Here is a 15,920-nt window from a genome sequence, read left to right as displayed (position 1 = left end):
GAATAAGGAGAGAATTTTAAAAGCTTCAAGAGAAAGGAAGCAGATTACATTTAGGGGTAAACCAATCAGAATAACAGCTGATCTTTCAACACAGACTCTGAAAGCTAGAATATCCTGGAACAACATATTTCAAACGCTGAAAGAAAATGGGTTCCAACCAAGAATTGTGTATCCAGCGAAATTAAGCTTCAGGATGGAAGATGAAATTAAAACCTTTCACAATAAACAAAAGTTAAAAGAATTTGCAGCTAGAAAACCATCTCTTCAAAACATTCTCATAAAAACATTACAGGAAGAGGAAATGGAAAATAACAATGAAAACCAACAGTGGGAGGTAGTACAGTAAAGGGGAAAAATAATCAAAGAGGAAAAACAAACCATGTTAAGCAACATAAATAAATAAATATGGCTGGAAGAACAATCCATATCTCAATAATAACCCTAAATGTTAATGCCTTAAACTCACCAATTAAGAGACACAGTTTAGTAGAATGGATCAAAAAAAAAAAAAAGATCCAACAATATGCTGCCTAAAGGAGACGCATTTGATAGGAAAAGACATACGTAGACTGAAGGTGAAAGGTTGGGAAAAATCATATCACTCATATGGACTTCGGAAACAAGCAGGAGTGTCCATACTCATATCAAATAAAATAGATTTCAAGCCAAAGTTAATCAAAAGGGATAAAGAGGGACACTACATATACATACTGCTCAAGGGAACCATACACCAACAAGACATAACAATCATAAATATATATGCTCCAAACAATATTGCAGCTATGTTCATCAAACAAACTCTTCACAATTTCAAGAGTCTAATAGACCACCATACAATAATTATGGGAGACTTCAACACACCTCTGTCACAACTGGACAGATCTTCCAAACAAAAGTTGAATAAAGAAACTATAGAACTCAATAATACAATTAATAACCTAGACTTAATTGACATATATAGAATATACCACCCAACAACAAGCAGTTACACTTTTTTCTCAGCAGCACATGGATCCTTTTCAAAAATATATCATATATTATGTCACAGGGCAACTCTTAGACATTATAAAGGAGTAGAGATAATACCATGCATCTTATCTGATCATAATGGAATGAAACTGGAAATCAACGATAAAAAAAGGAAGAAAAAAACCATGCATCACTTGGAGAATGAACAATAGGTTACTGAATGATCAATGGGTTATAGAAGACATCAAGGAGGAAATTAAAAAATTCTTAGAGATAAATGAAAACACAGACACAACATATCGGAATCTATGGGACACAATGAAAGCAGTTCTAAGAGGAAAATTCATTGCCTGGAGTTCATTCCTTAAAAAAAGAAAAAAACAACAAATAAATAATCTCACACTTCATCTCAAAATCCTAGAAAAAGAAGAGCAAAACAACAGCAAAAGAAGTAGAAGGCAAGAAATAATTAAAATCAGAGCTGAAATTAATGAAATCGAAACCAAAAAAACAATTGAAAAAATTGACAAAACTAAAAGTTGGTTCTTTGAAAAAATAAATAAGATCAACAGACCCTTAGCCATGCTAATGAAGAGAAGAAGAGAGAGAACTCAAATTACTAGCATATGGGATGAAAAAGGCAATATCACAACAGACACTTTAGAAATACAGAAGATAATCAGAAATTATTTTGAATCCTTATACTCCAATAAAATAGAAGATAGTGAAGGCATCGTTAATTTCTGAAGTCATATGATCTGCCCAGATTGAGTCAGGAGGATATAGACAATCTAAACAGACCAATATCAATTGAGGAAATAGAAGAAACCATCAAAAGACTACCAACTAAGAAAAGCCCAGGACCCGATGGGTATACAGCAGGGTTTTACAAAACCTTTAAAGAAGAACTAATACCAATACTTTTCAAGCTATTCCAGGAAATAGAGAAAGAGGGAGAACTTCCAAATTCATTCTACAAGGCCAACATCACCCTGATTCCTAAACCAGATAAAGACACTTCAAAGAAAGAAAACTACAGACCAATATCTCTAATGAATCTAGATGCAAAAATCCTCAATAAAATTCTGGTGAATTGGATACAAAAACATATAAAAAAAATTGTGCACCATGATCAAGTAGGATTCATCCCTGGGATGCAAGACTGGTTCAATATACGGAAATCACTAAATGTTATTCACCACATCAATAGACTTAAAGATAAGAACCATATGATCATCTCGATAGATGCAGAAAAAGCATTCGACAAAGTACAGCATCCCTTCATGTTCAAAACTCTAGAAAAACTAGGGATAACAGGAACAACCTCAATATTGTAAAAGCTATCTAGGCTAAGCCTAAGGCTAGCATCATTCTGAACGGAGAAAAACTGAAGGCATTCTCTCTAAAATCTGGAAAAAGACAGGGATGCCCTCTCTCACCACTTCTGTTCAACATAGTTCTCGAAACACTGGCCAGAGCAATTAGACAGATGAAAGAAATTAAAGGCATAAAAATAGGAAAAGAAGAACTTAAATTATCACTATTTGCAGATGACATGATCCTATACCTAGCAGACCCAAAAGGGTCTACAAAGAAACTATTAGAGCTAATAAATGAACTCAGCAAAGTAGCAGGATATAAAATCAACACGCATAAATCAAAGGCATTCCTGTATATCAGCAACAAATCCTCTGAAATGGAAATGAGGACAACCACCCCATTCACAATATCCTCAAAAAAATAAAATACTTGGGAATCAACCTAACAAAAGAGGTGAAAAACTTATACAATGAAAACTACAGAACCCTAAAGAGAGAAATAGAAGAAGATCTTAGAAGATGGAAAAATATACCCTGTTCATGGATAGGCAGAACCAACATCATCAAAATGGCGATATTACCAAAAGTTCTCTATAGGTTTAATGCAATGCCAATCAAAATCCCAACGGCATTTCTTGTAGAAATAGAGAAAGCAATCATGAAATTCATATGGAAAAATAAAAGACCCAGAATAGCAAAAACAATGCTAAGCAGGAAGTGTGAATCAGGCAGTATAGCTATACCAGACTTCAAACTATACTACAGACCAATAGTAACAAAAACAGCATGGTACTGGTACCAAAACAGGCGGGTGGACCAATGGTACAGAATAGAGGACACAGAAACCAATCCACAAAATTACAACTATCTTATATTTGATAAAGGGGCTAAAAGCATGCAATGGAGGAAGGATAGCATCTTCAACAAATGGTGCTGGGAAAACTGGAAATCCATATGCAACAAAATGAAACTGAATCCCTTTCTCTCGCCATGCACAAAAGTTAACTCAAAATGGATCAAGGAGCTTCATATCAAATCAGAGACACGGCGTCTGATAGAAGAAAAAGTTGGCTATGATCTACATACTGTGGGGTCGGGCTCCAAATTCCTCAATAGGACACCCATAGCACAAGAGTTAATAACTAGAATCAACAAATGGGATTTACTCAAACTAAAAAGTTTTTTCTCAGCAAAAGAAACAATAAAAGAGGTAAATAGGGAGCCTACATCCTGGGAACAAATCTTTACTCCTCAAACTTCAGATAGAGCCCTAATATCCAGAGTATACAAAGAACTCAAAAACTTAAACAATAAGAAAACAAATAACCCAATCAACAAATGGGCCAAGGACCTGAACAGACACTTCTCAGAGGAGGACATACAATCAATCAACAAGTACATGAAAAAATGCTCACCATCTCAAGCAGTCAGAGAAATGCAAATCAAAAGCGCCCTAAGATACCATCTCACTCCAGTAAGATTGGCAGCCATTATGAAGTCAAACAACAACAAGTGCTAGCGAGGATGTTGGGAAAAGGGTACACTTGTACATTGCTGGTGGGACTGCAAATTGGTGCGGCCAATTTGGAAAGCAGTATGGAGATTTCTTGGAAAGCTCGGAATGGAACCACCATTTGACCCAGCTATTCCCCTTCTCGGTCTATTCCCTAAAGACCTAAAAAAAGCATACTACAGGGACACTGCTACATTGATGTTCATAGCAGCACAATTCACAATAGCAAGACTGTGGAACCAACCTAGATGCCCTTCAATAGACGAATGGATTAAAAAAAAAATGTGGCATTTATACACAATGGAGTATTACTCTGCATTAAAAAATGACAAAATCATAGAATTTGGAGGGAAATGGATGGCATTAGAGCAGATTATGCTAAGTAAAGCTAGCCAATCCCTAAAAAACAAATGCCAAATATCTTCTTTGATATAAGGAGAGTAACTAAGAACAGAGTAGGGACGAAGAGCATGAGAAGAAGATTAACATTAAACAGGGATGAGAGGTGGGAGGGAAAGGGAGAGAGAAGGTAAATTGCATGTAAATGGAAGGAGACCCTCAGGGGTATACAAAATTACATACAAGAGGAAGTGAGGGGAAAGGGAAAAAAATATAAGGGGGAGAAATGAATTACAGTAGATGGGGTAGAGAGAGAAGAGGGGAGGGGAGGGGAGGGAAGGGGGGATAGTAGAGGATAGGAAAGGCAGCAGAATACAACAGACACTAGTATGGCAGTATGTAAATCAGTGAATGTGTAACCGATGCAATTCTGCAATCTGTATATGGGGTAAAATGGGAGTTCATAACCCACTTGAATCAAAGTGTGAAACATGATATGTCAAGAACTATGTAATGTTTTGAACAACCAACAATAAAAATTAAAAAAATTAAAAAATTAAAATAAAATAAAATTCTACATTAGTTCCAAAAAAAAAAAAAGTATAATGTGTTTTATTTCAGGGCTCAAGGCCCCCAAAATCATGTTCCTATGGTATTTTATTGAAATTTCTGAAGATGTTTAGGCTGAAAGCTGAGAATGTTGGCTGATTTATTTGCCTACCTGTAATTCTATAATGTGAATTTCTTAAAGTAAGCAGAGCAGTACTGAAGTCACCTCTAATTTTGCCCAAATTATCCTCCTCCTTCATTGCTTTTGCTGCTGAATACACCTGTTCTTAACTTAGTAATCTCTTGAAGCCCTATTTATCCTTTTAAACTAAGCCTGTACATTCAGCAAACAATTATTGAATGCCTATTTAGTGCCAAGAACTATAACAGACAGAATACACAAAATGGAATTAGGCTTTGTCCCTCTGCCAAGGATATTGCTGTCTAGCTGTTGAGAGTGATAAGTAAATAAGCAATTACAACAAGGCACGGTAAGGATAATGCTGAGAGCATTTTGATAACATAGCAAAGCAACATATAAACTGAACTACGAGGCCCATTCCTAGCTGAAAGTAATAGCAGCATGTGTTCATATCATGTCCTTGAAACATATCTTTGTATTTTTATCATTGAAATGAAAGCAGGGAAAATATCCTGAACAAAATCTGAGGGAAAACAAAGCTGCAGGTAGGAGCAGGTAGGTAAGGTGAAGGATGGACATAAGATCCAAACAACTCAACCATTTAAGTTGATGGTCCAAAATCAATATGAACAATGAAAGAGGAAAAAGTATGTAACAGGAGGAAAGACACCTATGCTGAAAATATCACTGTCATGTGACTATCTAAAATTAGACCACTTAAAGTTTTAAAAAATTCATAAAACTGAACAAATACATTAAAATCTTAAGGAAACAAAGAATAATAAACAAAATTCAGAACAGTGTTGACCTGAGAGTGGGGGGACATAAGGAGAAATATACCCATGATGGTGGATGGGGAAAGGGAATTTGTCATCAAGCAGTTCAGTAATGTTTTGCTTCATAAATGGCATATATTGATGTGCATGTGTGTGTGAATTATTTAAAAATTAAATTTGAAACAAAAGCTTAAATATGTAGAAATATATATAGTCAGGGTTCAATTGAAGAAGCAAAACCATAGCAAGATTAATGTACATAATTTGTTACAGGAAATTGGGCAATTGTAGGAGCTGTAAGGCATTCTCTGCAAGGTCGTTGTTTCTATGTCCAGTGCTGGAACTTGAAGTCCTGGAGCCCTGCGTCAGAAAGATGGGTGTAAGGTGAGGGAGATGATGGGGAAGATGCAACCCAGAAGCATGAGCAGAACCCCAAGGTGATGGACTGGATTCAGTGCCATTTTTTACTGCATCTGATCTTGGTGACATTGGTATCTTGCAGAATCTGAGGGACCTGTTTCACAGAGTTAAACCTACCCACCTGACTCAGGAATAAAAGAGCACAAATTCAAGTCAGCCTACAGTGGTTGCAGGCCCAGCTGCTACTTAACCCCAAGGAGTTGAGTCAGCAGATCAGCAACAACATGTGTTGGCGTCAAAAAGGCTGTTGCTTCCCCTCTAGCTTTGAAGTTTCCCAAGTATCTTCCTTGGGGTCCATCCTAACATACAAGAAAGGGATTATGGGAAACATAGTGCAGCATCACCAAGTTGACAGGTTTCATATCCTAACAGTTATACATAAGGCTACATAAGAAAGTAATATTACTGTATTTGGTAAACAATATCTGCATTCAAATCTAGGTTTTGCATTGTAAGAAAGTCTAGGAAGAAAGAAATGTGATTGATGATAATCATATGGTGACTCTTGAGATTTTGAAAGAGCTCTCACATGAAAGATGTAATAGTCATGTTGGTTTACTACAGAGGATCAACACTTGAATGTCACAGGGATATAGATGAATGTGTGTGTGTGTGTGTGTGTGTGTGTGTTTTCTTCCCGTTGCTCAGGACATACCTATAGCTGTTAAAGTAATCAAAATATTTGTTGGAATAATCAATTAATTAATGGACAACTGAGACAATTTTCCAAAACAATAGTGAACTAGTTAAGTGTGAAAGGGATTATGCATGTATTCCATAATTCCATTGTGTCTCAGCATAATAAATATGCTATCTCTTCATAAGCATGTGTTTTTTCAAGGTTGTAAAAACCAGAGGGAAGCGGGGGAAAGCAGCAATTTCTATAAAAGGTTCAGAATATTTCAGATCTTTAAGAAGTTGTACTTTAAAAAAAAAAATCACAAAAGGAGCATGACAAAAAAAAATGTCTTCTTTAGGCAATGTGAATATATCTATGAAATTGTAGAACTACAAGGAGAGTAAATAAATATTTCTCCCTTTTTTGTAGTAACACTGTTTCCACACTGTATAATAGATCAAAATATCATTTCATTTCTCATTTTCTTTCAGTGGTTGAGTAATCACCATTCATTTGAATGCTACTAATTCTAATTCACCAACAAAAACTCATACAAGTAGTGGTCATTGAGAAATATTTGCAGTTTTGTAGCATCTAGATACTGCATCTTTGGAGCAACACACACATATTTACATTATAAAGTCAATATTCACATATTGGCTTCGTCAGCAGTGACTGATGAATACGGTTAACATCAATTTTCTAAAAACTCAAGGATTTGGAAATACCTTCCACTTTTTATGAATTAATTCCTTCCTTCTTTTCTTCCTTTGATTTTTTTATTAAAATTTATAATTTCAGCAGAGCCATGGTGCACACCTGTAATCCCAGCAGTTTGGGAGGCTGAGGCAGGAGGATCATGAGTTCAAAGCCAGCCTCAGCAACTTAGAGAGGCCCTAAGCAACTCAGTGAGACCTTGTTTCTAAATAAAATATATTTTTTAAAAGGGCTGGGATGTGACTTAGTAGTTAAGTGCCTCTGGGTTCAATCCCATAGGAAAAAAATTAGACTATATATATTAATCTATGTTATATATATATATATATATATATATATATATATATATATATATATATGGAGAGAGAGAGAGAGAGAGAGAGAGTGAGTGAGTCTATTTTTTTCTATGCATTGATATTGGAGTATCAGCTACCTTAACACATAATATGTGACAAGGACAAAAGTTTTTTATGCCCAACCCATGAGTGCAGAAACAGAGTGAAACACAGAGAGCCTTCATTTACCATGGCTGCCTGAGGCCTCTGTCTTCCCATACCTGCTGTCACAGGCATCCTCCAGCAGTGCTACAGCCCCTTCCACCCCTCCTCTGGTAGCTGATGGCAGCTGGCTTCCTCCTTACATTGCCAATGAGGACACCATCACAGTCCTGCCTATTAGTGCAGACTGTTCAGAAAACTTAAGAGTGTTGGTAGTTTTCAACATCCATAAAATGCATTTTTAGATCTTTATTTCCGAGCGTGTATATCTGAGATGACCCACAAAATTCCTGATTTGTCCAACACTGCAGTAGAAGCAAATTAAAAATGTACTATACTAGAAGAAACTTTTTGCTCTCTCTCATAGGCTTCAGGATGATTGTGAACACATTTCTTAGTAATAAAGTATAAAACAAATAAGAGACAGTGTTCATGGAGATAGGTAGTGATTACGTGTATGGACAGTGATTATTTATTTCACAATCTTGAACTAATCATTCAACTTTAGTTTCTCCATCTACAAAGTGGAGATGCTGGTGGTATCTATCTCAGAGGCTCATTATTAAATTAAATGAATGCTGTTTGTCATTGATTTTATTAGTACGTGTTATGTAATGTACCTAGCACAAAGCAGGCATCTCATAAGTATTAACTTTTTTTTAGTGTCATTATTATTATTATTACAGTTGCGCAAGGGTTTTATAATTCTCCAATTCCAGAAACCCACCATTATTCTCTTTTCCCTCTTTTCTGCCCTCTAGTGGTAACAACAAGTACAACTCCTGTGCTTGATTTTATGTGAAATTCTTGTTACAACTCACGTTGTTTTCCTGGTCTTATTAAGCCCAAATTACTTAGAGATTATTTGTATATATGTATGCTTGCATACATTAGAAAGAGTTTCTCATTAATTTAGTTGGGAATAGTTTGAAGTTTTTTGTTTGTAATAGGAACATTCTCTTAAATGTCCTTTTGAATTCATTAAAGAGACCTCTATCCTAAAATAATCTCTTTCTCTAGAAACAACTATTCTTTTATCTGACCTTATTTATGAAATATCACCCCCACTTAAGTCCTTTAGAAGTAACCAAGCATTTTTTACATTAAAACTAACTATTTACATCCAAAAATAACAATGACCCAAAGATAGAACAGTAGCATCCTTAAGCAATTAGAAGCTTGAATCAAAGAGAAATAAAAAAGTACTTACTGGGCTGTGGTTATACCTCAGTGGTATAGTGCTTGCCTAGCATGTGTGAAGCACTGTGTTCTATTCTCATTAAAAAATAAATTGATTAAATAAAAGTTAAAAAAATGAGGTCATAAAAAATACTTAAGTTATTCTCTTGCCTTAAAGAATTTGTTACCTTGTATTTTCCTTTAACACAATCTCTTCCCCATTATATTTAATGTTCAATTTGAAGTTAGGATAAAGGATGTTTTAACAGTTTTATGGTGAAGAGAGATATTGTCAATTAGTTGTCAATGAACAACTACTCAACTCATTCTCATTCCCTTTTCCTCAGTCTCAGAACTTAAATGATAGCAGAGACCTAATTGTCATTATTAAGAGCAGGGTTTTTGTGTGCTTTTACAATATAGTTCTATACAGAGTTTTAAAATATCATCTTAAGCCATACAGATTTAGTGGATAGATATATCATGAAGAACTATATTAAACGGTAAGAAATTAATTAAGCTATCAGAAAAGGATTGCAGTTATATTTATAAACCAAAAAATGGAGTCAGAAAGGAGGATTGAAGAACCATACTAAGTAATAAACTACAAGATTTAGTAAGTAGAATAAGTATTCAAAAATATGATCTTGAGCTATTTAATATACCCATACATTACTTTGTCCTTGATCAAGATAAGACCATAAATATAAGAGAAGGAAAGAATCTCCTGGCTGAACAAGTCTGTTGGGTTTGACTGATAAAATTTATTTCATGCTTCCTTAAAACTTCCTCTAAGCACTTCTTGGAGCTTGGAGTAGAAAGATGTTTACCATAAATAAAATTTTATTACCTTTCCTTTCTGGGTTAGTGAAATAGCAAAGATATGTTCTTCTGATGTTGGAAATGTATGATGTAAAACTGTAATCACTACCTTAAGAGTAAGAAAGATAAGAACAAAATAAAGTTCTGCCTGCTAGCTCTGGAAAAGAGATTCTAGAGTCACCTAGACATGCACAACAATGGCTTTTCGGGAATGTACATAAACTGATACATAAACAGTTATCACTGAGCAATGGTACTAGTAATAGAAATCAGTATCTTGGTGTCAATTAATATCAGGTTTCTTTAAATACCAAATTATACATGCATTATCAAGCTAATATAAATTTATATAACTTATTAAAGCTAATTTGGTACACTTAATTTACTTTCATTCCATTTATGAAAGGGTTAACAAAGGCAAAAAAATCAATAGAGAGAGAATATGAGAACAGGAAAAAAAATAAGATAGGAGAAAACCAGTGAACAAACCTAGTCAAAATAATAATGCTAATAGGAAACTTGTGAATTTATCCAAATAGATTAATTAATATTTCTTGTAAGTAAAATATTGTACTAGATGCTGGAGACAAAATAATACACAAAAGTATCCTACATGTAAAATAAAAATAACAGTATGGTGGACCACCCACTTAAATAGGAAATAGTGCTTCAGAGCTTGCTTTGGGGAGTGCCTTAAAATTTACCAATGAAAATAGCATCTAAGATGAGTCCTGTAGCATCAGTAAGAGTCAGGAAACCGAGATATGCATTTTAATTTAATAAAAATATGCCACACTGAAATGCTACTAAATTCAAGACTCCAGTAATGAGTTTACCAGAGGACAGAAAGGACAGTAGAAATAAGAATACAGAACACAATTACTACAACTACAGTTCTGCTATGTAAGACACAGAGGATGAAAAGGAGGGACTACAGAAAAAGAGGAATAAATGGGAACAACAAAGAAAAGAGAGTTGTGCTCTGTGGAGGAAGAAAGCAGATAAAGATCCTAAAAAGCTGCTGGACGATTGGGCTGGGGATATAGGTCAGTTGGTAGAATGCTTTCTTTGCATGTACAAGGCCCTGGGTTCAATCTCCACCACCATGAAAAACAAACCAAACAAAAAATTGGGCAAAAGTTTTGAATAAGGGCTGGGATTGTAGCTCAGTGGTAGAGCGTTTGCCTAGCACATGTGAGGCTCTGGGTTTGATCCTCAGCACCACATAAAATAAAATAAAGATATTGTGTCCATCTACAACTAAAATTATTTAAAAAAAAAAAGAAAGGAAGAAGAAGATGAATGATCAAGAAATTAAAACGTGAATAAGTGAAAAATGGAGTAAGAATTTTTTCATTTTTTTCAGGAGTTATATTTAAAAAAGATTTAGCAAGATAGTGAATAGGAGACAATAAACCTCAAAAATCTAACTAGTAAGTTTTGTTATTAAATTGTTAAAATTATTACATTCGTTACTACGTTTTTCTCTCACTGAAATATTTTACTTGCTTGATAATTCTTAAGTACAAAATCTCTTTTTTTCCTTTCAGATAAAAATACACACTATGAAACCTGCAAATTGGGACAAAAATGGACAATTGTTAGCTTTCTTCTCTGCTCGCAAATGGCAAAATCTTTTTTAAACTTTTTAGTTGTTTTTTACAGCAAAAGTTCACAATTTTTCTCTGATTAAAAAAAATGGCATCATAATTGCTGAAAATTCTCTTAAATTATTGGTGTTAGCTATGAAATATTTTATACTTAAAAACCAACAAAAATTGTTCCGATCTTAATTAGGTTCTATGTTTCACATGTGCACCAAAAAAAAGTGCAGTTTCACTTAGGTGACTTTGTTCTATTTCATCATTTCCTTCTGATTGATAAATATATATACTGCTCTAGGCATATTGGAAACTCTTTATCTTCATTATATAACAGTTTAAAAGTTTGGGCAGTGTAGCAAAATTTTAATAATTAATATTTGACTCAAATCTTATTTGTAATGCAAATCTGCCTGGTAGACCCTGCAGAATTCTTTTCACACACATTTTTTCATCCATAAAAATGAGCTGATCATTACTTTGGGCTGCATATTGTTTTAAGTGCTGGAGATATAAAAGAAGCAAAACCAAAAATAGTCTTGCTTTATGGAGCTTGTGTTCAGTCCAAATCCTAAGGCAAAACTGCAGAATGAAAGTACAGAGGACTTGGGAAGCTATGTAAATCAAAAATTTAGTGCCATAGAGAGATGAAGTAAAAAAAGTAATAATACTATGATCTATTGTCCTCAAAAAATGAACCCCTACTTCAAATTTTATTGCACTAAAAATATAAACACAATGCCACTTGAAAGTAACACTTGAGATCAAGATTGGATGTATATTAAATTGTGCAAAGCAGTTGGAGAAAAATGACTATATTTTAAGACTTCTAGTGAAAGATATTGTTTTTCTAAAAATTTAATTTGTATGCACACACTCTCAAAGTATCTTCTGGGAGAATAGAATAATATACAGTATTCATTCATGCCTTAACACACTCACTGTGAATAAATGTTTATTCCTTGGGCTTTATAAAGTATGGATGAATGTATTTTTTTTCTCTTACTTAAGTGACATATAATATCATGATTCATGCTTACACTCAATTTTCTGGTAAGTTATTTTTAAAGTCTCTCACAAGTTGTTCCAAGAGTATACCTTACTTGCAGGGCTTATAATCATTTGATTTTTTTTCCATTCTTTGGTCTTTTCATATTTATGTCTTTTTTTGCATAGAAATGTATGCAAAAGCTTAAAAAGAAAAAGCTTCCTAAGTGACCCCACTTTAGCAATTATTAGTTAGGATTCTCCAGAAAAAACAAAAGCAATAGAATGTGTGTGTGTGTGTGTGTGTGTGTGTGTGTGTGTGTGTGCATGTACAGATAGATAGAAAAATCATATATACATACATACATATGCTATTTGTTACAAGAAATTAGCTCACGTGATTTAGGAGGCTGACAAGTCCCGTGATCTGCAGGGTGAGCCAACAAAATGCAGACACCAGGGAGCCAGTGGTGTACTTGCAGTCTGAGACCAAAGGCCTGGGAACCACAAGAGTCTATGGTGTGGTGCAGTCCCAGTTGAAGGCCACTAAGGTTAATACCCAAGAAGGGCCAATATTTCAAATGAAGTCAAAGTCAGAAAGAAGTCAATGTGCTAGTTTTAACCCAATCTGAAAGAGGAATCCTTTTTTACCCAACTTTTTTTTTTTTTTTTTTTTTGTGATGTAGGGATCAAACCCAGGGCCTTGTACATGGTAGAATGCAAGCATTCTACCAACTGAGCTGTATCCTCAGCCCCTTCCCCAACCTTTTAATTCCACTCAGGCCTTCAGCTGATTTAGGAGGCCCACCCACATTACAGAGGGCAATCTGCCTTACTCCGTGTGCCAATTTAAACGTTAATCTCATGCCAAAAAAACATGCTCAAAAGAACACCAAGATACTGTTTCACAGAATATTTGGCCAGTCAAGTTGACACATAAAATTAACCATCACAGTGACATTCTTTCCTTTTGGCATCTCAAGCTGACAAATAATATCATAAACATTGACAGGAAAGAATTGACATGAAAACCAACCCACTGACACACATTGGCTGCACACACCTACTGCGTACTGTGTGTGTTGTGTGTGGCGGGGGGTACGACTAGCTTCCAGGGTCTGGTCATCTGGCAGACCTGATGTAAGCAGTGGGAAGTCAGAGTGGAAGGAGAAGTTTCACCTGGCAGTCAAGTAGGATTCAAAGGGGAGAGAACTGAGCGGACAGGATGAGCAAGCAGGAACAAAACTAGAGATAAGCACAGCGTGTCAGCACAGGGCATAGTGTACTTGGCCAGCATCTGCCTACAGAACAGCGATGGGAAATAAGGTTAGATGGGTGTGTGGCAGTCAACTCATGAGAGGCTTGAAGCACATCGTGTACAACTCTACTTGTACAGTGCTTTACCCTTTAAAAACTGCATCAGCATACCTTTTTTGATCCTTTTTAACAAGTCTGTGAAGCAGATATTATCACTAATAATTTTCATAGTGAAGAAGGCTTAATATGCTGCAGGGTTTGGAGCTATCATCTAATTCCTACTTCAGGGTCCCTTTTCTAATGGAAGTGACAAAAGGAACCATTATGTCTCTTGAACAAGGAGTTTTACTATAAAAATAGTCCTTTAGAAAGTTTGAACATGCTTTATGAGCTACATTAAAGAGTGAAACCCAGGAGGCCAGGAGGCAGCTGCAATGCCTTCCACTTACACAGGCCAAACATGACCACAGAATAAAGGAACAAAAGACAATTGTCATAGGTTGAGTCGTGTTTGACACAAGCAATGACAAACTTTCAAAGGTAGGAACTACTAAACCAATGTGGTAAGATGCAGTACAGGACACCCACATTTAAACTTTGAAAGACAGATTGTATCCATTTTTTAAGTTCTTTTTTTTTTTAAGCAAACCTTTTAATGTACTTTAACACCTTTTGCTTAAAACTTCAGCTTTCTAGTTGAATTAATGAAACTTTGGCCATAAATCCTAACGTCCTTAGTGCTAATACTTGAACCTCGCCCTATATGCAAAAGTAACTCTTTTTCTTGAACCTCCAGCAAAGAAAGGTGGTCCCATCAAGTCACTGAACAAGGATGGAGGTGGGTAGATGGCACTTTGTGAGGCACAGAGGGCAGAGCTGAGCCACATCTTGGGCCCCATCCATCTTGGCCCCTCTGGAACAAGTTCCCAGGCCAGCCTGGAACTGTGATCCTCTTGCCCCAGGCTCCTGCTCCTTGCTGCACATCCCAAGAGTCCTCACAATAGGGGCTCACATCCACTGAGCCTTCCCACCCTGACAGGACACAGAAAGTTCTCACCAGCATCATGGTTCCTAGTCCTTCCCCGACAGACCTTCTTCCAGGAAGGAAACCAGGGAATGAGATCCTTCCCTGCTTCATCCCACTGTACCAAAAGCCTGCCACATTGCTATGCTACACAGATTCCCTTAATCTTCATACCCAGCCCCATTTTACAGATGAAGAAACTAAAAAATCAAAATTCAAGGGTTAGGGATGTAGCTCAGTGATAAAGCCCAGGCCTAGCATACAAAGTCCTACGGTCAACCCCCAGCACTACAAAAAGCTAAGTTTAGCATCTTGTTCAGGGTTCCCAGCAACAGCCCAACCTGTGTGGAGTAACTGCTGCCAGGGCCTATATTGCCACCCATTGGGAGCAAACCAGATGGTCGTTTCCAAAGCAAACAACCCAGGGGCACTTCTCTGTGGTTCTAAGTAATGTCCGGCTATAAACCATTCTTAGTGCTCACTGGTTTCTGAACACAGAGCATAGAAACAGCCACTTGCTCTTTGCCCAGATGTCACAGATACAGCGGAATCAGCTTAGTTTTAAAACTTACCACAATGCTCAGTTTCATTTTACTCTTACATCATTCTGGTGACTTCCCCCACATCGCAGTGGAAATAATTCTCATAAGTTTGTTCTCGTGGATTTGGAGAATTCATGGAAAAGATAGCAAATTCATTTTCAAAAAAGGAAGTTTACATATTTCTTTGTGCCGCAATAAGAAACACTGAAACTGAATCATTTATGAACAGTAGAAATTTATTTCTTTCTGTTCCCGATAGAGCCTGGGAAGTCCAAGATCAAGGCACTTGTAGATTTGTGTCTGAGGGCCCACTTGCTTCCAAGTCAGCACTTGCTGTTCGCTGCAGCCTCTTTTAAAGGGCATTGATGCCATTCAGAGGTCAAAACTCCTCTTGGCCTACTGACCTCCGAGGGCACCACCTCTCACACTACTGTCTTGGGAGATTAAGTTCCAACACATGGATTTGTAGGGACACATACAGTCAAACCTTAGCATTTACCACTTCTTCTTTCCTCTTTTTTCACAATAGAGATCTTCCTTATAGTACTGCTGAATGCATCTTAGAAATAGACACAATGTTTAGATATTTAGATTTTTACCCCTTTCACTAGACTCAAAGAAAATGGGAAAATAGATCCTTAGCTAGAA

General features: G+C 36.0%; 1 non-coding gene across 1 annotated transcript; it reads right to left on the bottom strand.

Annotated features, from left to right (window-relative positions):
* Positions 1 to 15,178: 15,178 nt before the first annotated feature.
* Positions 15,179 to 15,308, bottom strand: LOC143400584 (small nucleolar RNA SNORA43). The gene has a single exon (XR_013091495.1). It is a non-coding gene; the product is annotated as a small nucleolar RNA SNORA43 (small nucleolar RNA).
* Positions 15,309 to 15,920: the final 612 nt, after the last annotated feature.

The sequence above is a fragment of the Callospermophilus lateralis genome, chromosome 5, assembly GCF_048772815.1.
Source record: "Callospermophilus lateralis isolate mCalLat2 chromosome 5, mCalLat2.hap1, whole genome shotgun sequence".
Lineage (NCBI taxonomy): Eukaryota > Metazoa > Chordata > Mammalia > Rodentia > Sciuridae > Callospermophilus > Callospermophilus lateralis.
This window is presented reverse-complemented; position numbering and strand designations above follow the sequence as displayed.